At 39.7% G+C, this 7501-nt stretch overlaps 1 long non-coding RNA gene across 3 annotated transcripts; it reads left to right on the top strand.

Annotated features, from left to right (window-relative positions):
• The first annotated feature begins 560 nt into the window (after nt 1–560).
• LOC145554516 (uncharacterized) lies at nt 561–1845 on the top strand. Of its 3 annotated transcripts, XR_014090480.1 has the most exons (5): nt 561–634; nt 926–1065; nt 1241–1378; nt 1486–1591; nt 1681–1845. It is a non-coding gene; the product is annotated as an uncharacterized LOC145554516 (long non-coding RNA). The 3 variants fall into 3 exon arrangements; XR_014090481.1 differs by lacking the exon at nt 561–634 and having other exon boundaries at nt 640–1065; nt 1486–1567; XR_014090479.1 differs by lacking the exon at nt 561–634 and having other exon boundaries at nt 640–1065.
• The last annotated feature ends 5656 nt before the right edge of the window (nt 1846–7501 follow it).

The raw sequence follows: 7501 nt of genomic DNA, 5'->3' as shown, positions 1-7501 counted from the left end.
ATAAGAAAATTTCGCCTCTGCTAGGGATCGGAGATCCAAAAGAGTTCGGCGGTCATAAATCAGTAGAGCGCTGGTGTAAAAACTTTGAAAAACAAGCGCTGATACAAACATTAACACACACAAATAAGGTGAGGACAGATGGCACGCCGTACACACTGGCGCCATCTTGCTGCAGATCAACCATGAAGACGTGCAGCGATTTTACTATTTATTAAAATTGCATACAATAAAAAAATTATAATCATGATGTAATTTTTAAGAAAGTATCCAATCAATTTTCAGATTTGTGATGTAAAACCTTATAATCAACGGCATTAGCTCCAGTTCATACTCCAGACCAGATGGTGGCGGTATTGCACATTTTCATTTATTTAAAAAACGCCACAAAGAGAAGAAAAACTTGAACGCAGGGAAGATAACAGATGCTGTTTAAATTAGCTATTTTTACTCGCATAATATTGCCTAAAAAGTAGAGAGGGCCTTGACAATAGTTACTAATTTTGGTAAATTCAAGCTGGTGACGTCCTAGTCAGAGTTAGACGACAACACAACGGGACAACAACGAATGGAAATGAAATGTGTGTCACAAACGGAGTCCGGAGGGACGAACTCTGCTAAGTGTTGCTAGCTAGTGGTAAGTTTACTTATTAATTATATTCATTTAATTATAAACAGTGCAGTAAAGATATATAACTTACATTGGTTTCATAAATTATTTTATCAATTTTATTGTGACTTATGATTACTATAGCAATCATTCAGCTTCATGTTATAACTGCATGGAGGCTGTTTGTTGCGACTTATACTTTAATTCATAAACTAACCTGGTTTTAATTAAGCTCCATAAGACAGAGAGACTTTGATATTGTGAGGTTGTTGTTCTAACTCGTTCATCAATGATTTTATCTTCAACATATGTTTGCAGTCTAAGCAAATGGAGATGAAAGAGGAAGCCAGAGAAATCAGGTGTTAGGAAACATAAAGACTTTCTGTCTCAGAAGAAGCTTTGACTCCACCAGGTCACCAACCAGCTCTGAGGATGAACCTTCACATCGTCTTCATGATGTAAGTTTGTTGTTTCAATGAGGAGCTAGCTACATTTTCAACAACAAAAACTGCTGTGTTACCAAAACTAAGTGCTTAATAAACATGATTTGATTTAAAGATAACTGGACAGAATTTATTCTCTTTGTTAATCTAATATTTATCTTTCATTTTTTTATTTGTTGTTGTCTTTCAGGGCCCTGTGATGGACTGGTGACCTGTCCATGGTGAACCCTGCCTCTCATCTGATGGCTGCTGGAGATGGGCACCACCAGCCCCCCTCACCACCCTGCAAGGATCAGTGTGTTCAGATCATGGATGGAAAGATTTTAAGGTAGTTTGTCTCCTTAAGTCCACACTCAAAACAGCTTCATAGTTAATGCCAACATCAACTGACTCTATGACATTGCTGACTATTTTTTCTACTTCTAACATAAACAGGCAAAGAAGAAACCCAGAAATGTTTTTCCACCCCAGGCATCTGGTCCCAATCATCATCAGTTCTGATGATGTCACATACATGGCGAGTCCACAACGTCTTAAAATTGTAAGTATTATTTTTTTATTTGCCATTTTTCTGTTCTCTTTAAATAAAATGCTTTCTCTGTTTAATTGCTCTCTTGTTCTCTTTTGTAGGTTCCTGTAAGGTGCAGTGAACAGGAATGTTCTGTCGTTGATCCTCACTGTCATGTTTTATTGTCACACTTAAATTGTCATGTTCATTGTGTTCACTTTTGATGTGTAAACTGATAATTTATGTAAAGTTCATAAAGTTCTGAGTAAAATTGGACAATTTTAAAATCCATCCATCCATCCATTTTCTTGCACCCTTTTTCCCTCAGTGGGGTCGGGAGGGGTGCTGGTGCCCATCTCCAGCCAACGTTTCAGGCGAGAGGCGGGGTTCACCCTGGACAGGTCGCCAGTCTGTCGCAGGGCAACACAGAGACACACAGGACACACAACCATGCACACTCACACTCACACCTAGGGGCAATTTGGAGAGGCCAATTAACCTGACTGTCATGTTTTTGGACTGTGGGAGGAAACCTGAGTACCCGGAGAAAACCCACGCACGCACAGGGAGAACATGCAAACTCCATGCAGAAAGACCCCAGGACGGGAATCGAACCCAGAACCTTCTTGCTGCAAGGCAACAGCTCTACCAACTGCGCCACTGTGCAGCCACAATTTTAAAATGTTGGTAATAAAACAAAATATTTGAATTACCTTGAACATCTTGTGTAATTAATCTTTCCATGTGATTGTAGCCTAAAACAATGTAAATACTGCAGTGTAGTTATGCATGTCATGTACAAAATAGGTACGTAGGAATAAAGACTTTCACGAGTAATTAAAATTGTAGTTTATTATCAAAAGCAGGAAATAAAAAATAAAAATTAAGTATAATTTAAATACATTACTAATATATTAATAGTATATTTAAAATATATTTGAAGTATATTAAATATATATTTTTAATATAATTCTGAGACCTAATTATTACACTCAAGATATAATAATTATATCAAAATATAATAAAGCTCTCATATATTTAAAAAGTATACTTTAAGTACACTTGAAGTTGTTCCAAAAAAGTACGTATAGTATACTAAAATATACTATTAATTGTAATTTAATACTATTTAAATACTACTAAAGTATACTAAGCACAAAATTAGTTGTTTCAAAATAGTACAGTTTAAGTACATCAATCAAAGTATGTTAAAATTTAGTATACTGAAGTATACTTATTTTCACCTGGGTAGCGCCACCTTCAGGTGCACATACCTGAATATGCGTATCTGAGTAGCGGTGTGGGTCCCGATAAAAGTTGTAATAAGCTGCAGTATGAGTTTCAGCAGAGAATTAACAAGAAAAATGTAAAGACAGAGTGAAAGCAGGAGGGTTCGCTGCCCAGCTGGCACCAGGCTGACGGCCGAACCTTACATTGGCCGTCCGCTCAGAACCCTAATGACTGTAGAACAGAAAGAAGCCCAACCAGTGGAATATCCCACTGGTACACTGCCATTACTTTGACAGCATAATGTACAGTTACTGAAGAAGTAACAATGGCCTACATGTGCATTATCATTAATAACTCAGATTTCGATGAAAGTACATCACCTGGGAGGAGAAAATAATATTTGTAGATGACCAAAAGGACGAGTTAAATGCAAACTACCAATATCAAGACTTTTTCGGGGGTGTGCTTAGTTTCTATTGCTACATGAGATAAAGTCCAAACAATGTCTTTTTTGTTCCATGATTAGCTGAAAGGCCACTCAGGCAGGAAGAAGACATTATTCCAGCAGCAACAGAAGAAGCCAGATTACAGTTCTTAAATGTCCTTTGGGACAAAGACCCACATTTCTGATCTGGTGAAAGTAGTTCTAGAATTTGGACCACTAGTGGGATTTGGAGGGGGAAAGATGGCAGCTTGTCAGCCTCTAACAATCTAAGCCTAACTGCAGCCAAGCCTAAAAGTATTCATACCCCTGGCAGAATTAGATTTAAAATTGTAATTTGACCAAGATATTTGTTTCTGACAGAAAATCAGACAGAGATCTCTCAGATCATAAGTTTTGAAAAAAGAGCAACAAACTATAACTCTAACAACTGTGATGTCTGCTTTAAAGTTATATGTTCATTTTTATATAGTATAACAAGTATAACACCAAACCATTTGTGATTGGACTTTGTTGGGTTCTGGAATTATTGTGCCATCACGTGAATGGTACCATTTTTACCTTCACTTTTCTCCTTTGCCTACCGTATAGTTTACCATTTTGGCCACTAATATCGTTCCTTAACCCCTTTTTCCGCCCTGCTCTCATATTATTTATTGTGCGAGTAAGTGTGTGTGGCCCAACACACACACTATGTGTTAACACTTTGACCCTGCTGCTTCCATCAAGACAGCCAATCAAATGGTTTCATTCAAGAGATCTCTGGGGACTCGTTCAGAGGAGCCGCTGTCCAGATAAACGCTCCCAGCATGTAGAGAAACCCTGAAGGACGAGGCACTGATGAATCTATATGAAGAGAACTCAGAACATCTGTCAGTCAGTGGACAAAAATGAAGAAGCAGATGTTCCCTGAACTCTTTGAATCCCTGAATATCTTAGAGCCTTCTAGCTTTATGTATAGCTATATGTATTTGTTGGCTGTAAGACTTGGATGACATTTTGTGGATTAAGAATGGCATCCTATCAGAACATGATAAAGGAATGTAAAATTAGACATTTATGTATTTATAAATCACCTGCCTGTGTTCTCTAACAGATTCATTCATGAACTTTTATTGGGCAGCTCCAAAACATTAGTATTACTTCTTGTCAGATGAAACATATTGATCTGATTAAAAGATCAATATGTCGATGTATGAATCATTTGTACTGAACTGCATGCTTTATTGGTAAAAGCATTGGGTTAATTCTAGGGCTGTTGTAAACGATTATTTTAGTAATCGAGTAATCTATAGATTTTTCTTACGATTAATCAAGTAATAATAATAAATAATAATAATACATTTTATTTCAAAGGCGCCTTTCTGGCACTCAAGGACACCGTACAATAGTAAAAAAAAAAAAAAAAACTGTGACAGAAACAAATAAAATGTAACAAGTAAAAGTAGATAAAAATAAATAAAACAAAACAATGTATCTATATAAAGACTATGTAAAATCAGGCAAACCAATTGTGTCATGTGGAAAAGGCAGATCTAAAAAGGTGTGTTTTGAGTTCGGTTTTAAAATTTGATAATGACTTTATGTTTCTAAGGTATGGTGGTAATGAGTTCCATAGTTGGGGAGCAGAGCGACTGAAAGCTCTGCTCCCCATGGTGGTGAGACGGGCAGAGGGGAGAGTGAAATGGATTGAGGAGGATGATCTGAGGGAGCGAGAGGGAATGGCAATATGAATAAGATTTGAAAGATATGGTGGGGAGAGATTGTAAAGGGCCTTGAAAGTGTACAGAAGAATTTTGTAATCTATGCGGAACTTGGTGGGCAGCCAATGGAGTCTTTGCAGGACAGGAGTGATGTGGTGCATGGATGGGGTTTTGGTAATGATACGGGCAGCTGAATTCTGGACCAGTTGGAGCTTATGAAGAGATTTCTGGGTGAGACCAAACAGAAGGGAGTTGCAGTAGTCCAGGCGTGATGTCACAAGACAGTGAACAAGGATGGCAGTGGGATGGGGAGTAAGGGAGGGGCGGAGGCGGTTTATGTTGCGTAGGTGAAAATAAGCCGAGCGGGTAATGTTATTAATATGAGACTGGAAAGACAGGGTGCTGTCAAGGATGACACCCAGACTCTTTACCTGAGGGGAGGGAGAAACGGGACAGTTATCAATTACAAGACTGAAGCTTTTGATTTTGGCCAGAGTAGATTTGGTACCAATGAGAAGAACCTCTGTTTTATCACTGTTAAGCTGAAGCAGATTTGAGGAGAACCAGGATTTTATTTCAGTCAAGCAGTCAGTAAGCGAAGACGGTGGGAGGTTGGAGGCGGGCTTACTGGAAACATAGAGCTGGGTGTCATCCGCATAACAGTGGAAATCAATGCCATACTTGCGAAAAATATTGCCAAGGGGAAGGAGATAAATAATGAAGAGAAGGGGCCCTAAGACAGATCCCTGTGGAACTCCTGATGTGACAGAGGAAGGCTGGGAAGAGAAGGTTTTGATCCGAATGAACTGAGTGCGGCCAGAGAGATATGATTTAAACCAGTTTAGAGGAGTCTGAGTGATGCCAATAGAGGAAAGTCTGTTGAGTAGGGTGGTATGGCAGATAGTGTCAAACGCTGCACTCAAATCAAGTAGGATGAGGATGGACAGCAAGCCGGAGTCAGCTGCCATAAGGAGGTCATTGGTGATTTTTATGAGAGCTGTTTCTGTACTGTGGAGGGGACGAAAACCAGACTGAAACAGTTCATACAGGTTATTGTTGGATAAATAAGTGTGAAGTTGGGATGCTACTATCTTCTCAAGAATTTTGGAGATGAAAGGCAAGTTGGAAATAGGACGGAAATTATTCAGATTATAGTGATCAGCACCAGGTTTTTTTAAGATAGGGGTTATGGCAGCAATTTTAAATGAAGCAGGAACTGTTCCAGTGGAGAGAGAGGAGTGAATAATGGCAGAGATAAGAGGGAGTATGGATGGGGCACAGGCTTTAACCAGGACTGTGGGAAGGGGGTCAAGCAGACAGGTGGACGACTTGGATTTGTGTATAAGGGTTGCAATTTCTGATGTTGTTGGGAGCTGGAAGGAAGAGAAGGAGTGGGCTGGAGGAGAAAGTTCAAGAGTAGGACAGGGGGAGGGTTGTGAGCTGAGATGCTGGTGGATCTTAAGAATTTTACTGTCAAAAAATGACATGAGGGAATTACAAAAATCAGTGGAACACAAATATGAAGGTAGAGAGTCCGGAACTTGAATGATGTTCTTATAAAGTGAGAATATTGACTTGGTGGAGCCTTCATTTGAACAGATTAAACCAGTGTAGTAAAAGGATTTGGCTTGAGTGATACAGTCCTTATAATGTAATATGTGATTTTTGTAAATGTCTTTATGAACAACTAGTCCAGTTTTCCGGTGGAGCCTCTCAAGTTGCCGTCCTTTGGCCTTCATGAGCCGAAGTTCAGGAGTAAACCAGGGGGCAGAACGAGCAAAAGAAACAGATCTGGTTTTTAACGGAGCAAGAGAGTTGAGTATTGAGTGAAGACCAGTGTTGTAATGTGAGACCAGGTCATCAAGGGTGGTTGAATTTAGAGTTGAGTATATATTGTCCATGAGTGAATTGACGCCGAAGGAGAGAGAATTTAAATTAATATCCTTAATGTTACGGAAGGAGATAAGACGGGAAAGCTTAGTGATTGAGAGAGGGAGACAAATATTAAATGAGAGGAGGAAATGGTCAGTTATGGCAAGTTCATCTGCTGTACAATCAGAGGGGGAAACACCAGAACAACAGACTAGATCCAGGACATGACCCTTAGAATGAGTGGGAACATTGATGAACTGCTGGAGACCAAAGCTCTGGAGGCAGGATGAAAAGTCTTTAGTCAGAGAACTATTGCCATCGTCCATGTGAATATTGAAATCACCCAATACTATGATGTTTGGTGAGAGGGTTGACAGGTGAGTGAGAAGAGCAGCAAAGTCATTCAGAAAGTCACTGTTAGTTTTCGGGGGGCGGTAGATGGTTGTGATGATGGTGGGGGTAGGTCCAGAGAGCTGACACACAGTTGATTCAAACGAAGAGAAGGTGGGAGCAGACAACGGCGAGACTTTCCACTTCTCGCGGTGAATTATCGCGAGACCTCCTCCCCGGCCGGTGCCACGGGGTTGACAGATGTAAACAAACCCCGGTGGAGTAGAATCATTGAGCTGAGAAAAGTCATCAGGTTGTTGCCAAGTCTCAGTCAAGCATAGAAAGTCAAACTTACGGTCAGTGAGG

The sequence above is a fragment of the Poecilia reticulata genome, chromosome 2 (assembly GCF_904066995.2).
Source record: "Poecilia reticulata chromosome 2, P_reticulata-male-v2, whole genome shotgun sequence".
In the NCBI taxonomy this organism is placed as follows: domain Eukaryota; kingdom Metazoa; phylum Chordata; class Actinopteri; order Cyprinodontiformes; family Poeciliidae; genus Poecilia; species Poecilia reticulata.
The sequence above is the reverse complement of the archived record's forward strand: the minus strand, read 5'-3'. Positions and strand labels throughout refer to the sequence as shown.